The following is a 15,522-nucleotide window of genomic DNA, read 5'->3' on the forward strand; positions in this document are numbered from 1 at the left end:
GCCACATGCCTGTCTTGTTTAGAGCTGCTCTTTTTGCTGTGGCGTCAGCAAGGCTGTTCCTTTTTACCACCTCTGAGTATTCTCTCCGGCGCCCCTGCTGGGCGCCACCATCGTTAGGTTTTGCGATGGTCTCTAATAACCTTAGGATCGAGACTCCACATTTTATCTCCTTATTTCCAGTGGTCAGCAATCCCCATTCCTGCCAAATAGTCCCATGGGTGTGGAATATAGGTTGTGCATGTTTAGACTCAGTATATACAGTCAGGGTTTTGTTTTCGCCTAATTCCAGGGCTCAGGTCAATGCTGTGAGTGCAGCTTTTTGAGAAGAAGTCCCACGGGGAAGAGCTCCTGCTTCAGTGGTGTTGAACGAGGACACCACTCAGTCCCTGCCTCCTAACTCCCCTGGGTACCTTTCCTAATTGGATAATATAAAGCTACTCCCACCAGTAAACTATATTTCCTCTGAGTTGGCTAACAGCTCACTCTTAAAGTCTTTCCTACTAGTATACACTTGATCAATTATTTCAATACTGTTATGATCTTGAACCCTAAGGAGATTGGCAATTGAGTGGCAGGTGTGAGGGTGTGACAATTTTTTATAGTGATATTAGGATTATCCAACAGCATGGCCTGGTATTGAATTATTTTGTTAGCCAATCATTTCCCTTGGCTTTAAGGATGGTGACTACCTGGTTGGAGGTCCATAGAGTCAGCTGCTGTCTCATTGTTCATCTTTCTGCTTCAAATATTAACATGCAAGTTGCAACCACCGCCCTCAGGAGGGCAGCCACCCTTGTGCCAGTGTCAAGTTGTTTAGAAAATAGTCACAAGTCTTACAGGCTCAGCATTTGGATTAGAATTCCCAGGGCAATTCCTGAGTCTCAGGAACAGACAATTCAAAAGGCTCTTTCAAATCAGATAAGCCAGGGCAGGAGCTTCTTGTAGTTTTGCCTCACTTTAAAAAAAAAAAGTTTTTATTGATTTTAGAGACAGGAAGGGAGAAAGAGAGAAACATCGATTGGCTGCCTCCTGCATGCCCCCCCGCCCCCCCCCCCCAGGCCCCCCGACTGGGGAATCGAGCCTGCACCCCAGGCATGTGTCCTGATCCGGAATTGAACCGGTGACCTCTAGATGCATGGGATGACGCTCAGCCAACTGAGCCAAACTGGCCAGGGCTTACCTTAAGTTTTTCAAAAGCATCCTGCCACTCTTTGCCCCACTCCAAGGGGGCATTCTCTCCTCCTTTCAATTTATCTTGGTTAAAATTAGGGATTGTCGAGCAAGGGAGCAATCCCGCAAAGGAGTCACTCACACACATTTGTGTCTTTTCACGATGCCAGGTTTATTAGGGAGACCTCCCCAATCAGTAGGGTTACACGCAGGTTACACACAGAAAGGGGGAGCTTACGTGAAAGAAGCACGCGGAGCGAGTGTCAGGGGTGAAGTCCCAGTCACCAGTAGTGTCCGCAGCAGGAGAGGTGGGTGTTGGTCTCAAGCGCCCAGTGGTACACTCTTCGGGGTGGATTGGAAATCTGGCCGTGAAACTGGACACAACATGGGTCTGGGCCACTTGTCACTACTTGAGCCAAATCAAACAGGGACAGGCATGGGTCATATTCGAGCGTTTGGTCCAATGATGCTGGCAGTATGGAGAGAGCAGCAGGTCATCCTGCAAATTCTGCTCTCACCTCCTCTACCAGCCGACTGATTACACACGGATAAGAAGAAAGGCCACATGCAAAGGGGAAGGGGGCAGGCTAAGGGCTGCAAGGTCCGTGGTCTGTTGTCTCCTTTCAGGATCTTGAAGTCTGATAACAAGGTAGTTAATTTTCTATGACATTAACCGCTCCGCCTGTTCCTGGGACTGGAGAATGGTCAGCGTTCCTGAAGCAAACTCCTGGAGGGGGTCAGGGTCCAGGCACAGCAACCAAATCAAAGCATGTCCTGTCCTTGGTTTGTTCTCAAAATGTATTTTCTTTTCTGAGCAATGGACCCATCCAGGCTCAGAGGCATCTGTTATCTTTTCACAGCCCTGTTTTTCTCCTTGCAACACATCCTCCAGTTCCCCAGGGTCTGTAAGAAAACCTCTCATCTATAGTTAGTAAGGTGAATAATCAAACAACTGTGGTCCTATTCTTTTAAAAATATTTTTAAATATTTTTATTGATTTCAGAGAGGAAGGGAGAGGGAGAGAGAGAATCATTGATCAGCTGCCTCCTGCATGCCCCCTACTGGGCATGTGCCCTGACCAGGAATGGAACCATGACCTCCTGGTTCATAGGTCGACCCTCAACCACTAAGCCACACTGGCCAGGCTATGGTCCTATCCTTGTTGCATGCCCTTCCTCCTATCAGCAGGACTCTGAGCCTGACCCGTGGCATAGCCAAGCTCGAGCATCGAATAATTGGAGCTCTGAGTTCTTATAGCCCACAGTGGGCAGGGGTCCCACTCAAATCAGTGTCCAGATGGAGTCCTTATCGGGGTGTCCAGATTTATGGTTTGGGGCTTCTGGGCCTTTCCTAAGGGCATTCCTGTTACACCTCATTACCTGAGTCTTGACATAGCACTTGACATAACTGTCGCGGCTGACAGTGACTCCATATTGGATTTTCAAAAGTGGTCAAAAAGTCTGTTCTGCTCTTGCTCTATACAGGGATCCAGGTCCAATGGAAACCTGTCATTCCGCGACCTGGTTCCCTGGCAGCGCTGGACTGGCTATTACTGCACTCCGCACGTAGGCTTCCTGGTCATGGGAAATACGAAGGCCCAGGGACCTAACTTCTGGTTTGAATATCTGGGCCTTTTTCTGGGGTACTTGGGATCCCTTTTTTGCTACATGGTTTAAGGTCAGAAGAGTATTTCTGTTGGAAGTTTCTTTACCAGGGCTGGCAATTAGAATGTCATCTACATATTGTAGAACAGCCCCATTTTCAAGTTGGAGGTCCCTCAAGTCTTTTGCATGGGATTCCCCAAAAAGGGTTGGAGATTTTTTGAAAATCTGCGGTAAAACAGCACAGCAATACTGGGATTTCTGATGAGTGTTAGGATCTTCTCGTTCAAAGACAACAGTCTTCTGGGAGTCCTGATCCAAGGGAATATAAAAGAAAGCATCCTTGTTCCTTGCGCTTGGACGTTCCTTAGCGGCAGTGTGTTACTTGGCGGCCGCGTTCCTGCTCCTGGCGCTCAGCACCTCCACCCTGGCAGAGCCGGTGCACTTCAAGGATTGCAGTTCTGGGGTTGGAGTTATAAAGGTAGTGAATGTGATCCCATGCCCCATTCAGCCCTGCCATCTGCAGAAAGGACAGGCTTACGCTGTCTATGTCACCTTCACCAGTAGTACTCAGTCTCAAGGGAGCAAAGCCGTGGTGGATGGCATCGTGATGGGCGTCCCAATGCCTTTGCCACTCCTGAGCCTGATGGTTGTAAGAGTGGAGTCACCTGCCCCATCGAAAAAAAACAAGACTTACAGCTACATGGCTAAACTGCCAGTGAAGAGTGCACACCCCTTGATAAAACTGGTGGTGAAGTGGGAACTTCGGGATGACAAAGACCAGTGTCTCTTCTGCTGGGAAATCCCAGTACAGCTTGAAAACTAGAGCTATTTGATGCCAGTATGTCCGTCTGGGGATGAAAGCATGAGTGGAGGGAGGGGAGGAGAAACCAAGTCTAACCTAAATGAGTGCCATAAGAGGAAAGGAATTTCTAAACTGCTGTTTATGCCTCTCAACCTCCAACTCCATCTCAGACCCTGTTTCCGGAGAGCTTAGAACTGCTGCCCTGGTAATATCTTTTGTAAAAGGGTTGAAGGAGAGAAGAGTGTGTGTAGGGATTGACTTAATTGTCTTCAGTGTTTTTTGCTGTTGGAATAAGGAGGGTCCGGCCGAATGAAGTTGCTTAGGGACATTAGATAACCTGCCCTGGGGTTATTGGCCCTTGTAGTGGACCAGCTTCCAAACCACATTCCTCTAGCTGGGGTGTTACATCTCCGAGTGCCTCACTGAGTTCAGTGCATCACTGAGTCAGCAACAAGCCTGCTGACTCTTTTTTTTTTTAAAATATATTTTATTGAGAGAGAGAGACATCGATGATAGAGAAACATCGACCAGCTGCCTCTTGCACACCCCCTACTGGGGATGTGCCCGCAACCAAGGTACATGCCCTTGACCGGAATTGAACCTGGGACCTTTCAGTCCGCAGGCCGACGCTCTATCCATTGAGCCAAACCGGTTTTGGCAAGCCTGCTGACTCTTGACAGCGCCTCCAGCTCCACTGCCTCAACAGTAACGACTTGGTCTCCAGTGGCATCCCGCGTTTCAGCAGACGGGGAGGTGGTCTGCGACAGAAACTCAACTCTGGGTGGCTGGTTCTCCGTGGTTATCTCATTTCTCCTTTTCGGTCTTAGGTGGTTTTCATTAAATTCAACACTTGATTAGCAAGAAGAAGAAGAAGAAGAAGAAGAAGAAGAGGAGAGGAGGAGGAGGAAGAAGAAGAAGAAGAAGAAGAAGAAGAAGAAGAAGAAGAAGAAGAAGAAGAAGAAGAAGAAGAAGAAGAAGAAGAGAGAAAGAAAGAAAGAAAGCAAGCATCCTTTAAATCTGGAATTGTGTACTATTTGCTAGATCCTGGGAGACTGGCCAACAGGGCAGAGGTTAGGAACAGCAGTGTGCACAGCCTGTACTGCTTCATTCACGGCCACCAAGTCTCGTACAGTCCACAGCCTCCCTCCCCCAGGCTCTCCGGGGGGGGGGGGGGGGGCGGGGGCTGGGATGGGCATGCTCCAGGCGGCTGACGAGGCTGCCCAGTTTGAGAAGTGCTTTAGGGTGGGCGCAGTCCTCAGTTTCCAGGGCTATTGTCTAACCCCGGGCCAGGGGTCTGCTTGTTTGAGTCGCACTTTGTCCTTCTGACTTTGCCTTGTGCCTGAACAGCCGGGTTAGCCTGGTCAAGAATTTCTGTGGGCACAGTTTTCCTGGCCTTTCAGGGCCTGGCGGGGAATGGCCATGGCCTTTATTCCTTTATCCTTGGGAATCAGTACTTCAACTTTCTCTTTATTTAATATGTAGCAGCCCCCAACTTACTTAGTAGGTCCCTTCCCAAGAGGGAACCGGACACTCAGGCACATGGAGGAAAGAGTGTGGCAGCTGTTTTGACCCTCTTTCACATGTCAGAGGCTCAAAGAATTTCTTTGTGTCTGGCTTTCTTGACACCCCTTTAATAGTAGTACATTCCCTCTTGGAGTGGGGGCCCTTCCGGGTGGAAGGAACACAGTACGTGGCTCAGTACCTAGCAGAAATTCTATTTTCTTCTATATGCAGAGTAGCCTGAAGATCCTCATGGGAGATGGAAATGTTATCTTTTGGAGCCAGAAGGGGAACCCCCATTCGGCCCCCTCAGGCCTCATCTTCTGTCTGGGGTAACTGCAAGGAATTGGGAGCTTCCCTTTCGCTCCTTCTCTTGGATGATTGGGGTGCTTTCTCTGCCAGCGTCCTTCTTGTCTGCAATGTGCACACTGGCCAGGCTCCAGCTTTGCAGGATGCCTTTGGTTGGCCCCGCGGTGGGGACGAGGTTACTCCCCCAAGGTGGTCCTTCTCCTCTCATCCCCAGGTTACCGAAGCCTGGAGGGCAACAACCAGGAAAGAGGTTGCTTTCTCACCTTTCCTTCTTCCTTTCTTTCTTCTGTTGCATCCCTACTGTTGAAAACCCTTAAGGCCACCGCCACCAACTAGAAGGTGGGTCTCACTGCTATCTTTTTAAAAATATTAAAAAAAATTTTTTTTTTATAGGGAGGAAGGGAGACGAATAGAGAGTTAGAAACATCGATGAGAGAGAAACACCGATCAGCTGCCTCCTGCACACCCCCTACTGTGTGTCCGCAACCAAGGTACATGCCCTTGACCGGAATCGAACCTGGGACCCTTGAGTCCGCAGGCCGACGCTCTATCCACTGAGCCAAACCTGTTAGGGCTTAAATTGATTTTTTTAGAGAGAGAGAAAGGGAGATCGAGAAACATCAAGGTGAGAGAAAATATCGATTGCCTCCTGCATGTGTCCCGACCAGGGATCAAACCCACAAGTCTTGGTGTATGGCATGGTGCTCCAACCAACGGAGCCACCGGCCATGGCTATCCAGAGCACGTGGGCATATGACGTAGGTAATCAGGATAGCTTCGCTCCCTGGGTCCTCAGGGCCTAGGTGGTGGATGGTCTTAAGCATCCTTTCACTCGTTCTAAGAAGGCTCCGGGGTTCTCATTGGCTCTTGTTGGATGTTTCTAACTTTGCCCCAGTTTGCAGGGCACCAGATGTGGTGGCCTTCGTTCATCCGCTTCAGCACCGGTCTCCTGTAAGACTCCCGGCAGGCCCAGTCTATTTGGTCACTGGGCTCCCAGTGAGGATCAGGACTGGGAACTGGCTCATCTGCCGGCCACCAGATCTGGCTGTTAGGCGACCAGCCTCTTCCTTGGATTTAACAGCATGGCAATTTTTCCCTGAGCAGTGAGGAAAGTGGTAAGGAGGGGTTCAATTTCTCCCCAAGTGGGATTATGGGTCATGAATATGCCCCTCGACAAGCTAATAAACCCATCCGGAGCAGCCCGAAGCCCCTTAGTATTGTCCTTGCAATTATACAGATCTGATGTTGAGAAAGGAACGGCACAGTGACTCTTACCCCTCCCCCATCCGGAACCCCCGAGGGGCCAATGAGGCCTCTAGGTCAGTGGTGGGCGAACTCATTAGTCAACAGAGCCAAATATCAACAGTACAACGATTGAAATTTCTTTTGAGAGCCAAATTTTTTAAACTTAAACTTCTTCTAACGCCACTTCTTCAAAATAGACTCGCCCAGGGCGTGGTATTTTGTGGAAGAGCCACACTCAAGGGGCCAAAGAGCCGCATGTGGCTCGTGAGCCGCAGTTTGCCGACCACGGCTCTAGGTGAAACTAGGACCTTGATGGGTACTGAGCCCAGGTAGAGGGAATACAAGATGGGACCCAGATTTGGGGACCAAAAGAATTGGGAGGCTGGCCGCTGGGAGGGGAAGCCGAAGGGAGCTTAGAAGAAATAAGCCTCCCAGGAGGGATGGCAGGGTCCCCCAGTTCGGGGCACCTGAGGCAAGAAATCAAGAAAATCTTCTGAGGGGCCTCAAGGACTGGCAGGGTCTTGGTCGATGGCTCAATTTCCAACCCTTGGGTCCTCTTTAATTTACGTTTCTTTTATAAACTGGGATTTTGATGTAATGCCATAAAATTTTGAAAATATGGGATTTCATCCTATTTTTACTCTCTTTTGCAGAATAGCTCCAACTGTAATGTTGCATTATAATTTAAAGACCCATTTTCAGGCCAATAATTCTGACCCCCTAAAACATATTGGGGGCATGCAACCCTGCATGAGAAAATTCACTGTTTCTTTGTTAAAGGGTCATGTTCCAAACGTGTCCAGTGTTTCCAGATGAATCCCAAGGGATTGAAATCCAAACTGAAGGGTGATTTCCTATTTGTCTGGAGGCATTTCCAACCTCTCAGACAATTTGGCACCGAGGGGCCCGCTAAGACCTGCTCTGTGATCGAGCTCACCGCCGTGGGTCTGGTATTCCATAAGCCAGTGAACGCTGTCCTTATTCCCGTAAGAGGTCTTCAAGCAAGAAGCCTCCCAGCTCGCCAGGAAGGCCCGTCACAGAATCCCAGGATGACCACCAGGAAGAACTGAACCAGACAGCGGCCCAGGGGTGTCTCAGGTCTCTTGACCTTCAGTCCCCCCTGAAAATCCACGCCTCCCCCCAGAAATACCTCAGTCAGTATCCCCACAAAGAGTTTTTCCCTGTAGTCCCAGAACCTACATGCTCTCTAGAAGTGAAACGATCCTTCCAACAACCCTAACCCCAAACAGGAATAGAAAGACCAATCGGAGCGACCAAGGGGCTGGCCTCCCGGCCTCGCTTCTGAAGGGTTGAACGAAATAGGTTCAGGTGGCCACTCCGCTGTCCCTGTCCGTCGAGGTGGGCCAGGCAGCGGGAGTCTCCCCGAGAGCAGAGCCTCGGGCCAGTGGAGACGCAGCCCCGCAGCTGCGCCGGCTGCTCCACCAGGCGTCCCCACCAGGCCCCGAGGGAGTCCTTTTAGGAGAGTCCCATCTGAGTCCCCAGATTTGTCATCTAACTCAAGGGGTTCGCCGCTTGGGGTGCTCTATTCCAGAACAAGACGAGGTTGTCATTAGGCAGTTTTGTTTACTTACAACTGAAGGAAACAGGATTCGCATCCGAAGCTCTGTCTCCCCAAGGAGGCCTGGCCATTGCTGGCAGACACCGTTTGGTTAACTAATGTCGACTTCTTTGTGCTACATTTTAACATGCAGCGAGAATAGCATTTAGTAGGAAGCACCCAGGCCTAGAGACTGTTGTCCTATGAAACCGTCCTGGGGATTAGGGCCTGGACATTGGAGGACATGGGCGGAAGGGCCATTATTCTGCCTACCACTGTTAGGAAATGTCAGCCACATGCATAAACGTTCATAGAAAAATAGACCACTTACATAATATTATTAAACAAAATACCCTTATAATCACCCTCATTACCAGAGTCTCAGAAAAACCCCCTTCCCCTTGATCATGATTTCTGTCTGCATTTGCCTGAAATAGGTTTTGTCCATCTATTTATTTGAAACATTTTTGTCACTTTATCTTATGTGTGCTTCCTGTAAATTTCTTATAGCTAGATTTCAAAAGTAATTTACTCTGACAGGCTGTGTCTAATAATAGGTTAATTCAGGCTGTTCATATTTATTGCAATAACCAATATACGCCGAAACCGGTTTGGCTCAGTGGATAGAGCGTCGGCCTGCGGACTGAAAGTTCCCGGGTTCGATTCCGGTCAAGGGCATGTACCTTGGTTGCGGGCACATCCCCAGTGGGGGGTGTGCAAGAGGCAGCTGATCGATGTTTCTAACTCTCTATCTCTCTCTCTTTCTCTCTGTAAAAAATCAATAAAATATTAAAATAAAATAAAATAAAATAAAATAAAATAAAATAAAATAAAATGTTAATGCTCTTAAAAAAAAACAAACCAATATACTTTTTCCACCTTATTTTACATTTACCATTTATTTTTTATTAATGTTTTCCTGCTTGCTTTTTTAAAAAAACTTTTGTGGGCTTGGTCAAGTTTCTACTTACTACCCTGCCTCCACCACCCTTGTTAACTTACAAGTGTTTATCTTACCTTTCCTAACAATCATAATTATTCTAAAATTGTTGTATCAGTACATGGTAATAATCCTACTTCTTCACAAAAATGTTTTATTTGCCTACTCCTCCACAACCTCCTGAAAGATGATATCTTTAGAATGCTTTTAACTTTCCCACTCTCTTCACTCCTGGAGTTTTACTAAGATAGCTTAAAATTTTTGGTGCTAGTCTATTATTGTTAAAGTTAATCACTCTGGCCATAGCTGGTTTGGGTCAGTGGATAGAACATCAGCCTACGAACTGAAGAGTCCTGGGTTCGATTCCAGTTAAGGGCACATGCCTGGATTGGGGGCTGGATCCCCAGTGGGGGGCCTGCATCAGGCAGCCGATCAGTGATTCTCTCTTATCATTGATGTTTCTATCTCTCTCTCCCTCTCCCTTCCTCTCTGAAATCAATAAAAATATATATTTTTAAATTTTTAAATAAAGTTAATCACTCTATAAGAGCCCTTACTTAACATTTAAAGCACAAATTTCCCGTCTATCTTCTACCATTTAAACCAAGCTCTCAGTCACTACTGAGAATTTCTTGAGCACTTCCCTCAGCAAGGGCATGCACGTGGTATATGAACTGAATCTTGCGGGCCATGTCTTTCTGCTGCCCTGGTTGGGAAGTGACATGATGGCTGGTCTTGTTTCTTGGGGTACATTCCTTTTGTCTGAGCTGTCTGTATTGCACTGTCTTCTAGCTTATAGTATTGCAGATGGGTGGTCTCAAACTCATCTGACTCTTGTTCCTAGTCATTCTCTCTGGAAGCTTGTAAGTTTTTCTATTTCTGAAATTCAGGAATTTCATCAGGATATGTCTAGATGCTTATCTTTATTCATGTGAGTCCTTTTAATCTTCAGACTCAAATTTTCCTCTCCAACTGATCCTTTTCTCTTCTTTTGGGACTTCTATTATTTGCATGTTAGGTCTTCTGGATCTGTCCTTCAAATATACATTTAATGGCATGATTTCCTTCCCCTTATTTGGGGAATATTTTTGATGTGCTGTAAGATTTCTTCTAGTATCTTTGAGTCTCTCATTAGTGCCAAGTTTGTCTATTCTAAAAATAAATTCGAGCATTGAGGAAGTAACCACAGGGTTTGCAAGCCACCTGGCCCACTGAATTGGCCTGCAGTTAAGACTCATCTATCATCTGACTTATGTAAGCCTCTACTTTGGTGAACCAAGTGGCATTTTGGGCCCCCAGGAATAGGTGTCCATTAGAGTCAATGTTTAATAATTGTGGAGAGTCTGGGTATTTCCCTTGCCCCAATGCACAGATATCCTAGAAAATGGCCACGGGTATTTTGGGGGAAGGCTGGGAGGAAGATTTAAGATGAGCACTTGCAGCTTTGGTGCGAGGTCCTTCCTCAAAGAGACCCAGCATCACCTTCAATGAAGAGGCTCCAGGTCTCTGATTGATGTTGGTCCAGGAACTGGTGAGAGGCTCTGACTCTCCACTGATGCGACTTAAATCGGGCTTTTGGCAACCAGACCTAGGGCTTCTGCTTGTATAGATCAAGCAGGAGAGAAACACTTCCAGAATGGCGAAGTAAGGACCTTCAAAAATTCACTCCTCCATAAAAACAAGAACTCTAGTTTTAAAAAAGGTCAAAATCAACTTTATCAGTACTCTGGAAATTAACCAAAAACTAGCTACAATCTTAGGAGTATTTATTCAGGAAAAATAGCTGTATCCTAGTGAAAATGTGAGCTTTGGTGAGTTCTAACTTGCCCTAGTCCCATTCTCCTCTCCCCGCGTCCACAGATACCTTAAAAACTAACAGCCTTACAACTAAAGGAGCTGTGAAACCCAAGGGCCTAGCAGCCACTGGAGGGAGGAGAACAAGTCTCAAGCTCTGCAAGAGCCCCACCCACAAAGAAGTGACCTATTTGGCTGGTCTGATAGCTCTCTGAAAAGCTCTATTCTCAAGGTTTATCTTTATTTGACCCAACTCAGAGCTCTCCCTGTGCTAACTGCCATATCCCTAGGGATATGTTGAAAAATCCCTAGTTGCAAAGCATCACTGGCAATTGTTTAGTATTATAGCTGCCTAGGTGGGGTAACAAAAGGATGACAAAAAAATCTTCAAAGGAAAAACGAGGGAATGAGATGCCCATAGAGGGCCTTGACAAGCTCTGACACATTCCCGGGAATTCCTAGGTCACCAGCATGTGGAGAGCTGTGTGCAGGAAAGACCTGAGGAGACCCTAAGCTCTCACCTCTAGCTGACCTGGAGGCTCTGTGTAAACAGGAAGTGAGGTGAAAGTAGTGTGTGCATACATACACACAGCCCCTGGGGAAAGGCTAGAAAATTCATTGGTTGAAGGCATTTAAGGAAATTTTTGCCCAATCATTAGTTGACTACTAAGCAAGCTAATTGAGTAGAGACTTCAGTGGCTCCAGAACCAAGAATATAGTCCTTACAGAATTAGTCTAGGGAAGTCACCAGACAAACAAACGGCAACAGCAACAATAAAAACTGGGGAGGGGTCAAATCTGATTTTCAGAGTTGCCACAAATAATGTTTAAGATATAAGTTTCAACAATAACAAAAATTTATGAGCCACACAAAAAACAGGAAAGTATGGCTCATAAAAAAGACAAAAAGAGTCAAAAGAAACTGTCCCTAGGGAAGCCTTTAAATCAGCTATTATAAATATTTTTAAAGAACTAAGGAAAACCATGCTTAAAGAATTAATAGGAAGTATGTCCCCAGTAGGGAACATGCAAGAGGCAGCTGACAGATGATGTTTCTATCTCTCTCTCCATCTCCCTTCATCTCTCTTTAAAAAAAAAAAAAAATCAATAAAAATATATTCTTTTTTTAAAAATTGAAAGTATGGGAATGATGTCTCATCAAATAAAGAATATTAATAGGCAAATAGAAGTGTTATATTTATATAAAGTAAAAATGTTTATATATTTAATATAATTTTATATATTAAAATATGCAAATGTCTATATTTCAAAATAATATATTTTAACGTAAGTATATTTTAATGTTATTTTTAAAAATTATATAATACCATATATAGATACACATATCATATACATGCATATGTATATATACTCCCCCAAAATATATGCACACTTTTAACAGCTGATAGTTCAATTGTGAAAGTAAGATGTATTTTAGTAAACACTGTCTTTATAATTATTTGGGACACCCTTACACCAAATTGAAATTCTGGAGTTAACCAGTACAAAAGTACAATAACTAAAATGATGGATTCACTAAAGGGTCTCAATAACTGATTTTACCTGGCAGAAGAAAAAATAGAAAGGAAAAAGAATGAAGAAAAATGAATTGTGCACCAGAGACCTGTGGGACATCATCAACTGTACTAATATACACATAACAAGAGTCCCAGAAGGAGAGAAGAGAAAGGAGAAGAAATAATATTTGAATAAATAATGCACAAAAGATTTCTAAATTTAACTTAAAAAAATTATCTATATAGCCAAGAAGCTCAAAGTAGGCTGAACTTAAAGAGATTCACATTTAGACACATCATAGTCAGACTGTCAAAAGACAAAGAATACTAAAGCTGCAAGAGAAAAAGCAAATCATCATGTATAAGAGAGCCTTAATAAGAGTAACACCTAACTGCTTATCAGAAACTTGGAGGCCAGAATGCAATGGGATAACATATTCAAAGTACTGGAAGAATGAAACTGTTATATATAATTATTTAAATTCTGTTTTGTCTGATCCATCAGGAGGACATAATTATAAACATTTATGTACCTAACAGTAGAGCCCCAAAATGCATGAAATAAAAACTGACAGAATTTAAGAAAGAAATAGACCATTCAGCATTAATATTTGGAGACTTCAATACTCTCAATTATGGATGGAATAACCAGACAGGAGATCAAGAAGGAAGTAGATCAAGCAACACTGGAGTAGGTTGCCCATCTATTTCATATGTAGGGAGACTGTGATCAATTACCCATTGGCAAATACCTCTGCAAGCCAAGAAATCAGATTGCCTGGTGGTCCTACCCTTTGCAGTGGATGTGTTCACCTGTCTGATCCCATCTCACCCTGAGATCAGGGAGCCCATATCTGTGTGGCATCCTCTACAAACATACTTGGCCTACAAAGTAGAGTAACCAGAGCTTATAAAGGACAGAGGGGCTCCATTCAGTGCTTTCGCAAAGGAAGTGTCTTGTGGGTCCTCTCACTGAATACAGTTGACAGGCTGCACAGGATAAATCCAGTCTCTCACACTAAGCCTTTGGATTTCCTTTTCCACGTGATGCCAGGAAAACTGGCACCTCTACTTCACTAACTCTAGATGACTATCAAGCCTAAATTTCAGTCAACTAACCAAGTAACTTCTTTTTAAAAAATATATATTTTATTGATTTTTTACAGAGAGGAAGGGAGAGGGATAGAGAGTTAGAAACATCGATCAGCTGCCTCCTGCACACCGCCTACTGGGAATGTGCCCGCAACCAAGGTACATGCCCTTGACCGGAATCGAACCTGGGATCCTTGAGTCCGCAGGCCGACGCTCTATCCTCTAAGCCAAACCGGTCAGGGCCCAAGTAACTTCTTAGAGTCAACTTCAGGTGCATGAGCTAGCCCATCAAATCGGAAATGTCTAGTAAATGCACTCATATCAATGAATTTGGCCCTATCTAGTGTTGTAGTCCATCCTCATTAGTCTAATACCCTTAGAATCCATTCTCACACTCTCTCCAGGTTTTGTCTAATATCTTAGCAACATATTGCAATTCTTTTGGTGTGTAAGCTATTTCTTCCGGGATCGTAGTGTATACCTGTCCCCCTGGAATATGCTGAGATTTGACCCTAAAGATCTAGTGGCAACAGGATAGTTGTGAATTTTTAATGGGATGGGCATCTCCTCTCAAGGCATTTGCCCATGGTGAGGGAATCACAGGGTTTTGAGAGAGAGGAAAGCTAGTCTCTTCAGACATAGGAGGGCAAGCTACTTCAACGGGCAAGGAAGGCTCAGGATGACTTGGGAGTTCAATACTGTTCACTTCATCTGGGGTTAACTAGATGCACATTCCGAATTTCTGGATCCCTTCTTTCCAGAATGTCCCTGACAAAATCTGGCAGGACTGTGAATTCACTTGTCATCATAAATCAGCAACCTATAGAAAACAATTTTGTGTTTACTTTTAGCAACGTCAACCCTCAGTCTAAGTGAGAGACTGTTTTAGAAGCTGTTACGGAAGCATCCTGGTTCTCAGATTGTGACTTGTGTAGGAGTCGGTAGACCCGAGCTTGTCATAGTCTCTCTGTAACCACTCAAGTGCGCTGAAAAGAATCCATCCTGTGACACAGGCCTTAGTCATTGCTACGGTCAGGCAGTCAAGGGCAGCAGCCATTTGGGTTCCAAGGAAGGCGCTTCAATTGGCACTGCCTCACAAGCAGCCACAGGCGACAGCTTGACTAACGGTGACGCCACTGCCTGCTGTGGAGTGTTAGCACTCATTTCCCATCGGCAAGGAGCTCAGTACTGTGCGCAAGCCCAAGGGTGAGACCAAATCAACTGCATAGATCCCATCTTGGTGCGTCTGTCTCCTGGGACTACCCACACCAATATTACCTCAGTCAAGGTCCAATCTGAGGAGAGAGACGCTGAAATGGGAAACTTTAACATAAATAATTATCAATAAGGGGTTGGAATAGCAGGGAATTGGCTAATGAGAGCTAAAGGCAATTCTAAAGAATACAGAGGTAGTGACTACTAGCCCCAGGGCTGAGAGAGATTGCCCCAGGATGAGTCCTCTCCCACTAGGACTGAGCTCCAGACTTCATTCGAAAGGGCAGCGGAAGTCACTGACTGCCTCAGCAATGGGACTTCCTGGGAATCGGCCCTCTGGGGTATCAGGGGAAGCTGCTGGAACCAAGACTGCAGGAGGTGCACTCTCAGAAGCTTAGAGCCGGCGAGAGCTTTGCCAGCCATCAAGCATTGTAGAAAGTCACGCCAATACAGGAGGCAAGTGCTAGAGCATGCGGACTCAGCGCGAGCCCAGGGCAGCACCAATGCAGGAACCAAGCGTTGTCAGCATTAGAGAGAGTGTCCTCTGTAAGAGCACCGTGATGGAGAAAACCACACTGCTGCCGAAGTCCGGTGCTGGAGAAGGCTCGCTCTGCAGGAGGTCAGTGCTGGAGGGAGCTGCATGAGAGTCAAGGCAGGTGAGCAAGTGTGCAAAAGGGGTCCAGCGACCCAGCGACCCCAGGAGTCTACTCATTGTGGTGTTCACATGGGGTGGAGGATGGATGCGGCAAGGTGGTCGCAAGCTGGGGCTGAGCTCC

At 45.9% G+C, this 15,522-nt stretch overlaps 1 pseudogene; it reads left to right on the top strand.

Moving 5' to 3' along the window:
* The first annotated feature begins 1,555 nt into the window (after positions 1-1,555).
* On the top strand, positions 1,556-3,929 carry LOC129148664 (NPC intracellular cholesterol transporter 2-like; annotated as a pseudogene).
* The last annotated feature ends 11,593 nt before the right edge of the window (positions 3,930-15,522 follow it).

The sequence above is a fragment of the Eptesicus fuscus genome, chromosome 4 (genome assembly GCF_027574615.1).
Source record: "Eptesicus fuscus isolate TK198812 chromosome 4, DD_ASM_mEF_20220401, whole genome shotgun sequence".
NCBI classification, from domain to species: Eukaryota; Metazoa; Chordata; class Mammalia; order Chiroptera; family Vespertilionidae; genus Eptesicus; species Eptesicus fuscus.